This window comes from Eulemur rufifrons, chromosome 3, assembly GCF_041146395.1.
Source record: "Eulemur rufifrons isolate Redbay chromosome 3, OSU_ERuf_1, whole genome shotgun sequence".
Classification (NCBI taxonomy): domain Eukaryota; kingdom Metazoa; phylum Chordata; class Mammalia; order Primates; family Lemuridae; genus Eulemur; species Eulemur rufifrons.
In genome coordinates, this window is record NC_090985.1 from 83,386,766 (window position 1) to 83,401,531 (window position 14,766).

Consider the following 14,766-nt stretch of genomic DNA (forward strand, 5'->3'; position numbering starts at 1 on the left):
AGAGTTTCACAGCATAATAATAAAAATGTCCAGAACGTAATCCAAAATTATTTGCCTTACAAAGAATAACAAAAACATGACCAATTTTTAGGGGCAAAGACAACCCATAGATGCCAGCCCTGAGATGACAGAGATGTTGGAACAATCAGATATAGATTTTAAAGAAGCTATTATACTATACTAATTGATGTAAAGGTAAACACTCTTGAAATGAATGGAAAGACAGGAATTCTCAACAGTGAAACAGAGACTATAAAAAAAGATGGAAATTATAAAACTGAAAAACACAATATGTGAAATAGAAAATCCACCTTGTTGGCTCAGTAATGGAATGGAGATGACAAAGGAAAGAGCAAGAGAACCTGAAATAGATTGATAGAATAGAATTCAATCTGAAAACCAGTAAGAAAAGATGTTGAAAAAAATTAATAGAGCCTCAGGGACCTATGGGACAATGTCAAAAGGTCTAGCATTCATGCCATTGAAGTCCAAGAAGGAAAGAAAAAAGAAATTGGTGCAGAAAGAAAAATTGAAGAAAAATGGCACCAGACTAGGTGGTTCTGTTGTTAAAGAAAGAATAATTCCTATAGCTTTTAACTTATTTCAGATCACAGAAAAAGATGGTAGTTTCTCCTATTCATTTTTGTGAAACAACATGATATCAAAATCTAAATTTAAAAAAGGATGAATTGACCAATTTTACTTGTAAGTGTAGATGCAACATTTCCAAAGCTTTAAGGGAATATGATTAGCAAATCAAACCTAGGAGTATATTAAAAGAAGACTATGCCATGACCGAGGCAGATTTATTTCAGGGATTTAAGAAACAATTAACATAAGGAAATCTATCAACATATGTTATGACATCAAAAACTTAAAAAGAAAAATCACATATAATACATCACTAAATGCAAAAAAAGCATCTAGTAAAATCAGCATCAGTTAAATGATAAATTCAATAATGGTACAAAAATATTAAGCATCAATCGGGAAATGGTATATATACAATCAACGGAACAAAGGGATAAATTGGGAAATTCACCATATTGAATATTAACCTAAAGATGTTCAAGGTTTCCAATTGAACTATTGGCATTACAGTATAAAGGGGCCTGGTGGACAGCAAGAAAACTGCTAGGAGCTGGAGACCAGTAAGTTAGAATCTCATACCAAACAAAGTCAGCTTCAAAAGATTTTAATACGCATCTGTCACCAGTCATACATGGACTGTCAGATGTTTTCCGGAATTAACTTTTTCCAGGTGTTAATGTCTTTTGTTTGAAGGGATTTTTTTTCATGACGCTGCTATTTCTAACTTCAAAAACCAAGCCCAATAAGAGAACATATTATAAAAGTTCTAGATTGATCCTCTTTAATAAAAGCTGCTTGAGTAATACAGAATCTGCTTTGCCAACTCACTTTCTGAAAAGCTTGCCAAGTTCTCATGGTTATATGCAGGGCATTTAACGAATCTCATTAATGGGGATTTCTAATGCATTTCAAGTCTCATTTAACCTGCATATTGTGAAGCAGGGTTTTGTTGTTGTTAATAATTAATAAGAGAGAGACCACATATACTGACATTTTGGCTCTAAAGCAGGGATTTAGTAATATAATTAAATATAGTTTGTGAGTTTTTAAATATTTATAATGGGTTCAAAAACTAAAAATAAAAAGAAAAAAAAAAGGAAAGATAAACAAGTAAACCCTGTATACCTAAATGTGAAATCCTATTGGAATAAAAAGAATGAAAAGATCATGAGCCTTTCCTGCCGGATATGTAATGTTTTCTCTCTCTCTCTCTCTCTCTCTCTGGTGGTGGTGTTTCTTGATTGTCTTGGTAAAGTCCTGAGATGAAGCAGATTGGTAGGCATTCTGGTGTGGAGGGGTGAGAGGGGCCCAGAAGAGGAATGTTCTGTTAGTCTACAAGGGACTTGTGTGTAGGAACTGGCAGGCTTCCCAAATCTCCTGGAACTCGCTGGATGCTGTGGAGTTGCCAGCATGCTGTTTGATAACCAGGATCAGTCTGCATGAGACTTGATTTGTATAATTCAATTCATTCCCAAGCTGATTTTTGACTATCGTTATCATGCTTATTAAAATGTACTTCCTCTGACCCGAGCTGCTGGGCCAACAAAGACCTGCTCACTTCCTCTTCCCAATCAAACTTGTGTGATAGAGATTCAGCATCGTAGTGTCATAGGCGCTCTCTGTGTTTTTGTTTGTTTGTTTGTTTGTTTAATGTGGCATTAATTAGGAGATGGGATAGTATCATCTTTCTTTCCAGTTCCTATTCCTCAGTGACTGAGATTAAAGCTACCTGGAAATGATGAGTAGAGTCAAGAGTTCCAGAAAGGTTCTCAGACCATCCTTCTGTTTGTGTGTTAAGCTACACGTTAGCCATCATAGTAACAATTCTTAACAGACAACTGAATAACTGTGGTCCCCCTCACTGTCTAAAGCATGTCCTCTTTAGCTTTCTTTTTTTGTGTTGTCATAGCCAAGCTTCCTTACAAGAGTCGTGTGCGTTTGCTAACTTCATTTCCTGACTTGCCACTCATTCCAGGTAAATGCTGCTGGTTGTGGTTACCGGCAGCCTTCCTATTGCAAATCCCATGGATGGTTTTCCATCTTTAACCTACTTTACCACTTTGCTATATGACCTTGCGGATCATATGTCAGGATGAAGTGGAAATTGTTCATTCTTGGAAATGTGGCAGGACTAGGTCTAACCTCAGGAATCCTAATTCCAGAGTGACCTTGAGCAAGGTACTTTCACCTTTTGGGGTAGGTCAGTTCTTGACTGGAAAATGGGTACAATATAATAATAACTAACTTCTGGGAGTGTAGGCAGTGTGTACAGGCTTAGCACAGTTCCTGGCATATACTGGCTTCTTTTCTTTTTTTCATCACCTATTCTATTAGTTCTCCCACTTTTCTGGTAATTTCTTGTCTGGGTGAAATCGTGGTCTTGCCCTTGACTTCTGTGTTCAGCTTCTGTGCTTCTCCTCACATACTCACCCTCAATGTTCTCCACTGCTCTCATGCTTTACCCACCATCTAGTTTCTAAAAATTCTTCATAATATTTCCAGCTCATATCTTATCCCCAAGATGCAGACAGCTGAACATTTTCACCTAAATATTCCATGGGTACCTCAAACTTAGAGCATCCAAACGGAATGTAGCATCTTCCGTACAACATGCTCCTCTATTCTTGATCTCTGTGGATGCTCCACTGTCTACAAAGTTAGAAATATGGGCATCATTCTAGTTGCTCTCCCTGAGCTCTGCCACTGTATAAATCATTCAGTTCCAACAGTTTACCTGTCAAATACTTTTCATATCTTTCCCTTTTCTCTCAAAGACTCTTAGCTCTCTTTTCCCTAGTCTAGGTCCTTAGCTCTCACCTGGACCACTGCTACAGTCTCTTAAGTGGTGTTTCTACCTCTAGTTAGTCTCTCTTAAATCTGTCCTTTACACGTTACACCAGAATGGTTTCTCTAAAATAGAAGGCAGTGTTACTCCTTTTCTTAAGTGTTAGCAACAGTTCTCTGATTATGGATTTTTGATAAAGATACCACATTGTTTCCATCTTCTGTCCCTTTGCAAATGTTGTTCTACTTGTCATTCCCAGCTTACTGGAATGATTCCCATTCATTCTTTAATGTTCAGTTTATTGTCACTTACAGTAAGTCATCACACTTTCTCTTCTCTGTGCTCCCCAATTTTTTTCTGTCACTTCCCTGGCACCCTTTAAGTAAGTCTATCGCATCGTGTGTTCTGGTTGCCTGTGAGATCATGAGCTCTATGGAGGTAGAGAACATGTCTCATTCACCCGTATTCTCAGCATTTGGCACAATCTGGCCCACATGAGGAACTAGAAAATGTTTATTGCCATGAATTGAACTAACCCCCCATCTGCTCAATAAATTCCATGTTAAGAACCATTTCACAAAGCTGTTAGTCAATAAGATGATATTAATACTAAGTAGTCTGATTCAGAATGAAAATTTCTGTTTACAGTTATTTTCTGAATCCTTATATCAGATTGTCATGAAATAAAAGAAGGTAACATTAAATTCCTTATGATTGTCTTCTCATCAGCATTCACTTATGATAGCATGAGTAAACAATTTCTTCCTCTGTATTCATTCTGTAGTGCTCTAATATTCTAATTATGTTTATATCATCCTATTTTTCTTAACTATGTCCAGCAATTGCATTGCAACAAATAGAGGAAAACAGTTTTCCCTACTGAAATCTGAACTAATGCTATGAAGCTTAATGACTTTGTGTCAACCATTCTGCTTGTTAGCATAGAAAACTGAATCAGCTCTTGTATACTTATGGTCCACAAATACTGTTTGCTTTAGACAGTGTTGTTCACACAATGTTTAAAAAATTGTTTGTAATTGTGACATTTAAAGGTTAAAACTTTCTTATGAAAAATATAGATTTCTGACTTTCCTCAAAAACTTGGAAGATCCAGCAACAATGAATCCACAGTCTTGCATGACACCCAGCTGGGCTGAATAGCAGATGACCCACTTATAAGACCTTGAGTGGCTCCCTCACGAGGGCATGTGCCCCACCCCCTATAACACAATTTTTCTTTCACATACTGGCTTCTTTCACATACAAAGCCTCCTGGGGGATTTGCAGTTTGCCAGACATGCCGTGGGTGTTGACCCTGGTCTTGGAAACAGTGCTGATCTGAGATGTGTGGGAGCTTCTAGATTGTTGAGATTCAGAGAATTATAAGATGATAAAATTAAAGACACTAAAGAATAATTACCTAATGGAGAAAATTATCACTGCTAAAAAGCAGAAACATCTTCCTGAGTGGTGTGAACGTGATACAGTGAAGCCTAAGTTTTACTACAAAATCAAAACAAACAGGGGTGTACTTTACAGCTACCTAAATAGTACAAAGTCGGGGACAGATTTTCAAAGCATTAAATGGGAATTTATCCTCCTGATCTCTATTAATGTTAATAGGAACCACACCATTCAGTGCTTTGAACATTCCTCGTAGGTGTTTCCCTATGAATATTTATGCAATCAGAAGTAAAATGTACAGCTAAGTATAACCTGCTAGATATTATTCAATTATAGCAGAATTTCAAAATCATCTAAATTCCAATGTAACTGTATTTACTTAGAAGCACTTTTTAAAGTCGGGTGCCACATTCTAGAAAAGGATTGCATAAAAGTTAAAAAGTTGTAGTTTAAGTATCCTATCTGACACTACCTCTTTGTCCTTAGCCTCTCTGAGCCTCACTGTCTTCATCTGTAGAACAGGCATATTACCTGATCTTCCTAATCTCAGCATTGTTGTTTACTTTCAATAAGATGACATGTGGGAAAATACTTTATAAATGAAAAAAGGTATTATATAAACTCCAGACTTTGCTATTTAATCAGTAGATAGTTGTAACTAGCACAATGAACTGTGTTTTTTCTGCTTGTTTTTTTTAACTCTTTTCTTCCTTTGTACCTACATTTCTTCTAGTTCCTGTTTTCTGTGATGGCTAGGGTCAGATCAATTGATTACTTATTCTTGTAGGATTGGAGGGTATTCTGCCATATTGAGACCTGTTGCTCACCCTCCACCTGGCTGCTCCTGAATGTTTTTGGTCACTCATTTTAATTAAATAATAATTCTTAACTTACTTTCTTGTATTGGAAATTAAGTTCTAGTATCAGATCTAGACATCCATTAGCTTCATCCCTCAATTACTAAGAGTAAGTTATAAAAATCTTTTGGATTATGCTTTAATACTTTAAATCTATGAGAGTCTACTTGCCATGGTTTGGTATAATTGTATATAGTACCTGCTTAAAAATTACTGCCTCAGTGAACATCCCATTCTGAAAACTATTAATTATCAGCTCAAAGTGCTACAATCTTTATGCCTTAGTGCTCCAAACTTGGATTCAAGAGTAAGATGCATTTCTCCCTCCAGGGAGCATGGAAGCCATTTTCCTAAGACAAAGATTTTATGTTGCTATTGTCTTTCACCTTTCTAAGACACAAAAGGACTGTCTAAAAGTAATACTAGTAGGAAAAGATTAATGCTGGTATTTTAACAGCTTCATTTATTCATTTATTCATTCAACAAATACTTATCAAGCAAACATTTGATTGTTCTAAAACCGTGAGACAGTAAAGGCAGAACATAGTTGCTGCTTTCAGGAAGCTCATATACCAGTTGAGGAGTTGGAGTATCTGTCAGAGCAGCACAGGGTGATATATTCTGCCTTCCAGGCATTTGTAGGGTACTGTGAGAACAAAAGAAACCCTGGGGAGGGTCCCAGTCTGGCTTGTGTTGGTCAGAGAAGGCAGCCTAGGGTAGGCACTGCCTGAGGTGAGTCCTGAAGAATAAGGAGTCCCAATGTGAGTGGGCAGAGAAATCTGGGGAAGAATATGTCAACCTCACTGTGCATCTCACAGTGCTTCCATAGGAATAAATGTACCTGGAGAGGTTAAGCTCTTTAAATAAGTCTTCCTAAAAATGTTTAAATGGCAAACAGACACACCAGTTTAAAATGTATAAAGGCTGATAATATGAGCAACATAAAAACAACCAATTACCTTATCACATAGTATATCATCGGAGATCTAAACTTGTCTCTAGTGAGATTAGGAAATTGGACGCACACGTAAAGATCTAGAGAAGATTGTGAAAATGGAAAGATGCAAAATTATAGTTGCTGTCTCTAAGAGGCAATGAATTACTAGGGTGAATAAATTTTTGCTCTTTAAAATTTGAAATATTTTAAACATATAAAAAACTAGAAATAATAATATAATTAATACCAGTATACATCCACCTAGACTGTAAAATGTAACATTTTTATATCATAATCTTCAAACATTTTTTTTCAAGGAATAAAACATAAAGAAGCCGTTAAATCCCATTGTGCATTTTCATTATTTTCATTCTCCTTCCTTCCTTTCCAGAGGTGATTACTATTCTGAATTTGGTGTTCATCATTCCCACTCATGTCTTTATACTTTCACTACAAATCTGAATTTATGAGCAAGTCATATGATTACATATTTTAAAACTTAAGTAAAAAGTATGCTATTATCTGTATCATCCTTAACACATTGACTGCCACACAAAAAAAATCAAAAACTTTTTCCTTGGGGCCACAGTATTTTATTACAAAAATAGAATAAAATTTTAGAATGTAATTTAAATAAAAAACCAAAATTTATTGACTTCTATTCATTTAATCCATGGCTTTACAATTAAATTGTCAATATTAATTGTAACAATAAGAACATCAACAAGTAAGATTTTATATGTGCTTCACGCGGCCCCAGGGTCAAAACTAGAGTGAGTTCGATACAACTCCCATGGCAGTTAATGTGTTAAACTTACTTTATTTCTTAAAGTATATATGTATATATTTATATTTTTCATACTGATATGTGTAATTCTATTCATTCATTTTGCTGCCATGGAATGGCAAATATACCACAATTTTAAAATAAATTCTCCTGGTGATGGAAATTTAAGCTGTTTCTTCTTTTTCAAAAACTTTTAACTTAAAAAAATTTTTTTAACTATTTGAAGCAATATTGTAGTGAATATTTGTGTACATTTTTCTTTGTGCTCATGTATAGGAGATTCTCTAGGGAATAAAACTAGAAGTGATATTTCTGGGTGCAAATGTATGTTGACCTTTAACAAAAATTGATATACCTTTTTATACTCTAACAGCAACAGGAAAGAATTCATATTGCTCCAACTTCACCAACATTTGGAGTTGTCAGCATTTATCCTTTTGGTTGAGCTGGGAATAAAATGGTATATCATGTTAATTTGCATTTTCTTAAATGAGGCCATGTTTTAAAAATTGGTTATAAAATAAAAGGTGTTCTTTGAAAACAATGTAACTGAAGATACATTAATGTTAACTTTTCAAAAATGGAAGAAAAGTTACTCAAGCAAAGGTATAACCTCTCCCCAAAATTGTGGCATTAGAATTTTTTAAAATCACAATTTTTTATTCATGTCTGTCTCATGCCACATCTGAGTTATGTCATTCTTCCAAAATGTGGACTAATGTCAATTTCCTAGCATTATAATCAAAAGTATTTCTTTATTATAAAATCTTCTTCGGACCTAGAAATGAATATGACTTCTATGAGCTGTTATGCTATGACTTAACACACAGGTTGAAGCAGGAGAGTAATGGATTTAGAAAGTGTAGACCTCCAAATCATAGAATTCTGTAACTGAGGCAACCCTAGAGATACACAATACATCTTTGCTTTATTTTGTGCAATGATTTAAGAAATAAGCATATATATCCTGTACTAGTCAATGAGAAGATGCCATGCCCTTTAAAACATAATATCACTTATGTTTCCTATTAATGCATAACCTTTAAGGAGATAAATTGCAACTTTAAAGCATTTTTTAAAAATTTTCATAGTATAAAATAATATTGTGTGCTGAAACATATTTGAAGTAAATATAAAATTAAATTTAATGTACTTATAACACGGATACTTTACCTCTGGTATGCCATTAGGACAACAATTGGGATACTTGCTCTTTTTAATTTATATATGTCTGTTAAGGTAGGGAACCGAGAGATTTTTTTATGTTACAAATTGGTGTATATTTTAACAACTTGTAATGCAAAGTAATTTAATATTCTACATAGTAATTTGTTACCATGATATAAGTACTACTTCAATTCAGTATACTATAATTTTAATTGTGAAAATAAAGCTTTTATCTACTTTCATCTGGTTTTGATTTTTTCATTTTTTTATTATAAGATCCCTTTATAAATATTATGTAATTCGTCTGTGGTTCTACTAGAATGTCTAGTTTTATTCTAACAAATGGAAGATCAGACGGTAGCCTTAATATATGCATTCTGTTTCTTCTCATCTTGTATATCATTAGTAAAAATAAGGATGGTTATGATGTATAATGAAAATGCAGATTCATAACATGATTAGCCTGATGTAAAACAAATTTTAAAGTGCCCCAGGCTTTAAAGACATTACTCTGGATCTGTGCCCATGTTGTGTATACAAAGTGCTTTTTACATTATAAGAGCTTAGAATCAACCTGCTAACTAAAATACCAATAAATCCCCAAATGACACACTGGAGGAAGACAATTATAAATGGTGTCTGCACACCAGAGCATATGTGACGGGGAGCAGTGTGTGTTGGTGGGGGAGGGGAGAACACTGAAATATCTTCACAGTCCTCTAAGAGGAGTAGACAGGGCCAAAGTCTTCAAAGCAATTTTAGACACAGTTGTGTCTCTGTGTGTCTCCACAATTAGTACTCACAACTGTAGAGCTTTTGCTTTAGAGATAACGTTATAAGAATGAATTTAAAAAAAGAGATTTTCCTGAGTTCTGATAAAAATGTATTCAAATTTTTTTGCTGTCTTTCAAAAAGCCAAAAGCTTGCTGATGGAGTCAGTTGCTCCTAGGTCATAGTTTGCACATACCTTGCCCCAGGCCTCAGCCTGACCCCTGATTATACTCTCCTCTTTCCTTTTTCTCCCACAGTTTCCCAGTGTTCTCATGTGCCCAATTTCCAAGCTGGTATAAAATAGAAGTGGAGGGGAGTTTCATCTTGAGTTGGCATAGAGAAGGCAAGGCTTGGCAGCTTGTCAATGGGGGCAGAGGAGGAGGAGGTTAATGCAGAGCCTGAAAGGGCAGAGGAAGTCTCTTTCCTTCTCTATTGGCTCCCATTGAGATTTGTCTGCAAGAATACCATGGCCCTAATTTGCTTTCTTTCCATTTGGCGTTTAACTGAAGGTTTCAGGGAGGTTGCAAATGGCAGGGACAGCATGCGTAAAGGCATCTTGAGAAGAAGCCTGTGCCTGGAGCTACGGGCAGGTTAGGGCTGCAGGTGAACCCAGCCAGACTGAAAGATGGGCAGGATCTAGATGGTGGAGGGCCTGGCAAGCTGTTCTATGGGTTGAGATTTTAATCTTGGATAATGGGTGTTGTTAACTGTTCAAGGGTTTAAGCCCTGCAGTGAAATGACCAGAATGGCAGCCTATGAAGGCCAGGCAGACTGCAGTGTGGATTTAGACTGCTGGAGGCCACGGGACCTGCTGGGAGGGGCCTGAGCTAGGCGTGAAACTAGGGCAAGACACGTGGAGATTGAGCCCGGGAGAGGTAGAGGTGGCATCGGCTGGACTTGGCTTTGGATTTGGATGTGGAGAAGGAAGAGTCTAAAAAAATCTTTCCATTTCCAGCTTGGGTTACTGATTGTGCTCCCGAGTGAAATAGAGAAATAGAGAAGCAGGTTTAGGGCCAAGAATATGAGTTGACTTTGGTCTAAATTATATTTGAAGTGTCTATGGGGGCAGCTATTGGTTATACTAAAAAGGGGTAAGATTATGAGATTACTAGGGTAATTCTGATCCAAACTCTGAAAGACAGTCGGGGCTGGAAATTCCAAACACAGGGAACACCACAAAGGCTTGGACCCATAGATCAGGTTTGGGAACTGCAGCGTCTCAGAACGGCTAGAAGGAAGCGTGGATGCACAGCAGGGCGGGGCTGCAGGCTGCAGAGGGTGGCTTACGCTGGGTCATCCAGGGCTGCCGTGATAAACTGAGGAGTCTGAACTTCACCCTAAAATCTATGAAGGATTTTAAAGTGAGAGTTACGATGAGCTTGACATTTTATAAAGATGGTCCGGCAGTGTGGATGCAGTGTTGTGGGTAGGTTGGGTTTAGGGTTCAGAAGTTTTCTATTAAAGCAAAGTGTGTGTGACACGGGTGTGAAATCAAAGCTAGTTTTATTTTTCACATCCTATTGCATCCTGTTTCCAAGCACACAATAGCAGAACAAAAATTAACAACAAAACCCTTAAATGTGCCTATTTCCAGGAAATAGTCTCCCAGGTACAAAGGTCTTCCTTTCAGGATTTCAGTCCTGACAGCTCAGGATTCTCCAATGCACCTTTGCTCATCCTTCTCGCTGGGGTGATTGAAGTCCCCAGAGGCTCATCCTGGCCATAGCCTAGGGGTGGCTGTTGAGCCTCCAGTACCTGTACTGTGCTGGGTGTTCTCTCTGGCCTCTGTGGAGATGTCCTCATCCTGTTTGATCCCTGCAAGCCCTGAGTGGGAGCAGGCACAGGTGTGTCTGCTCCTGTGCGGTCCTGTCATGCTGGTCTCTACACTTCAAGTCCCTGTCCCCTCTATAGCCTCCAGGCTCAAGTGACCCATTTGTGGCTTCCTCATTCTCACAGGAGGCCTCCTCCACTTAGTTCGTCAGGTTTCTCAGCACTTTTGCATCCCCACTGGAGATCCAGGAACTCTTGGCTGCCTTCTCTCTGCCATGCTGGGCAAATTTTTCATGCCTGAGGAAGACTATTATGTATAGAAGGAAATTCCCACATTCACCTGTGTTTTGATAAATAATCGTTAATTCCAAAGCTTAAAAATCAATTTACAAAATTTATTTTACTTGTAAATCTGGTCGTCTTTCACAAAATAAGAATAATTATTTTCACTTATTTAGTTAGTTTAATAAACCCATAAGTTTAACCAATTGCATCTCCTTTAAACATTAACGCCACTTAACCAAATTCCCTCAGCCATTTCAAATTATGATCATGCCTATGATTTTAGGATGCAGTAAAGGTTTCTAATATCCTAAAAAGTTGACAAAGTTTATATAGAGCAATGCAATGATTATAAAATATTTTACCTCGGAGTGTGGCCTTTTCCTCTCCCCGCCATGGCTTGTGCTCATCCACTGGTATGGGTGTACTCCGAAAAGGGGGAGTCATCTGGCAAAAATGTCACTTTGCCTGCTGTCTTCAAGGCTCCCATTCGACCAGATATTGTGAACTTCGTTCACACCAACTTGCGCAAAAACAAGAGACAGCCCTATACTGTCAGTGAATTAGCAGGTCATCCAACCAGTGCTGAGTCTTGGGGTACTGGCAGAGCTGTGGCTAGAATTCCCAGAGTTCGAGGTGGTGGCACTCACCGTTCTGGACAGGGTGCTTTTGGAAATATGTGTCGTGGGGGCCGCCTGTTTGCACCAACCAAGACCTGGCATCGCTGGCACCGTAGTGTGAACACAACCCAAAAGCAATATGCCATCTGCTCTGCCCTGGCTGCTTCGGCCTTACCAGCACTGGTCATGTCTAAAGGTCATTGTATTGAGGAAGTTCCTGAACTTCCTTTGGTGGTCGAAGATAAAGTTGAAGGCTACAAGAAGACCAAAGAGGCTGTTTTACTTCTTAAGAAACTTAAGGCCTGGAATGATATCAAAAAGGTCTATGCCTCTCAGCGAATGAGGGCTGGCAAGGGCAAAATGAGAAACCGTTGTCGCATCCAGCGCAGGGGACCCTGCATCATCTGCAGTGAGGACAATGGTATCATCAAGGCTTTCAGGAACATCCCTGGAATTACTCTGCTTAATGTAAGCAAGCTGAACATTTTGAAACTTGCTCCTGGTGGGCATGTGGGACGTTTCTGCGTTTGGACTGAAAGTGCTTTCCGGAAGTTAGATGAATTATATGGCACTTGGCGTAAAGCTGCTTCCCTCAAGAGTAACTACAACCTTCCCATGCCCAAGATGATCAACACAGACCTTAGCAGAATCTTGAAAAGCCCAGAGATCCAAAGAGCTCTTTGAGCACCACGCAAGAAGATTCACCGCGGAGTCCTGAAGAAGAATCCACTGAAAAACCTGAGAATCATGTTGAAGCTAAACCCATATGCAAAGACCGTTCGCCGGAATACCATTCTCGCCAGGCCAGGAATCACAAACTGCAGGTGAATAAGGCCTCTGCAGCATTACGGGCCAAATCTGATGAGAAGGGGGTTGCAGGCAAGAAGCCTGTAGTGAGGAAAGGAAGAAAGCCTGTTGGTGTTAGGAAGCAGAAAAAGCCTTTGGTGGGAAAAAAGGCTGCCTCTACCAAGAAACCAGCAGAAAAGAAACCTACCACGAAAGAAAAGAAGCCTACTGCATAAACTCTTAAATTTGTTTATTCCATAAAGGTCAAATCATTTTGGACAGCTTATTTTGAATAAAGACCTGATCAAAGAGGCAGTGAGAAAAAATAAAAATTAAAATAAAATGAAATGAAATAAAATATTTTATCTCACCTGTCCTCAAATCTTAATAATAATTAATATGAATAATAAACAGTAGTATTAATAATAAAGGTTTCTAATTTCTTTACATTCTACATTTTTATTGTGAAATATAACCCATATACACATCTTCATTTCTGAAAACTTAGTTCTGTATATTCCTGGGGTTATGATAATCTTACCAGACACCAAGAAAATACCACCTCATACTAGGCAAGGTTACTGGTTCTTGATTACTGACCATTTGATTTCGGTTGACACATGGGAACTGGTTCCACATTCTGAAGAGATTCAAACCTGAACCCATGAATTAGGGTTGTTCTCTATTATTATGGCCACCGCTTTTTAAGTCCTCCAACCTTAACCAATTGCACGAGTTTCCATTTGTAGCAACCAGTGCCCCAAATGGAAGGCTTTTTCTCTTCCCCTTCTTGTCTTAAAGGAGCTTCCCTTACGCCGTATCTTCTGTCTTCCCTACCCACATCGCAAAGCCTAACCTGAATGGCAGAACGAATGGCTGTGCAGGATGGGGAGGGGGAGGGACTGTAATTGCTGAAAAAGGAAAATACATCAAGGAGTATTTCAAATTTTTTTAAAAATTAACTCTGTTGTATTAGAGATGGTGATTTGGTTACCAACTGCATTTATGTAGTAATTGAGGCAGATATGGGAGTGAAGTCACCTAAGAGAAGATACCCAAAAGCGCCTGGCATTTAAGAGGAAATGGAGTCAGAAAAAGAGCAGCCCTCGAAAGAGACAAAGATGGAAGAATCGGAAAAATGGGGCAAAAGGTACCAAAAGGGAGTTTTGTGACAGGACCTCATGGGAAGAACCTTTCAAGGAGAGAATGTACAGCAATGTCAGATTCTGTGATTAAAATTAAACTAAGATGCTATAATCATGATGCCAGAGGACATATTTTGTATTATTCCACTTATATGATGTATCTAGAATAGTCAACTCCACAGAGACAGAAAGTAGAATGGTGGTTGCTAGGGGTTGAGGGGAGAGGAAAATGGGGAGTGAGTGTTTAATGGTTGCAGAGTTTCACTCTGGGAAGATGAAAAACTTCTGCAGATGAATGGTGATGATGGTTGTACCACATGAATGTACTTAATGCCACTGGATTGTACACTTAAAAATGGTTAAAAAGGTAAATTTTATGTAATGTATATTTTACCACTATAAGAAAATTCTACAGTCGAGACAATTAAAGACAGAAATATTTTCACTGGTTTTGATAACATGCATGAGATTGGTAACATTTGCAAGAGTAGATTCAATGCAGTGATGGGTATTTTCATTGTGTATTGCAGCGTTACCAGCCACCCCATCATCACTTTATTTGCTCATGGTTCTGTGGATTGGCTGAGCTCAGATGGCCCTTCCGCTGGTACTGCTTTGAGTCTCTCCCAATTTATGTTAAATGGTGGCTGGAGCGAGAATGTCCAAGATGCCCTTACTCTTATATCTGGTACTTTGATGGGTGGCAGGTAGGCTGGGACTTCTCTTCCACCATGTGGCTAACTTGGGCTTTCTTCATGGCACCTGGATCCAAACACTCAGAATTCCCAAAGGATTAGCCCCACTGTGCAAGCACCACCCAAGTCTCTGCTAATGTCTCATTCGCCAGGCCTAACATTTTGGGAG

At 38.1% G+C, this 14,766-nt stretch overlaps 1 protein-coding gene and 1 pseudogene across 4 annotated transcripts in view; both read left to right on the top strand.

Moving 5' to 3' along the window:
• Positions 1-14,766, top strand: part of EYA1 (EYA transcriptional coactivator and phosphatase 1) — a 306,480-nt gene that overhangs the window by 121,854 nt on the left and 169,860 nt on the right. The gene's annotated exons all lie outside the window — the stretch shown is intronic.
• On the top strand, positions 11,726-13,074 carry LOC138381821 (large ribosomal subunit protein uL4 pseudogene; annotated as a pseudogene).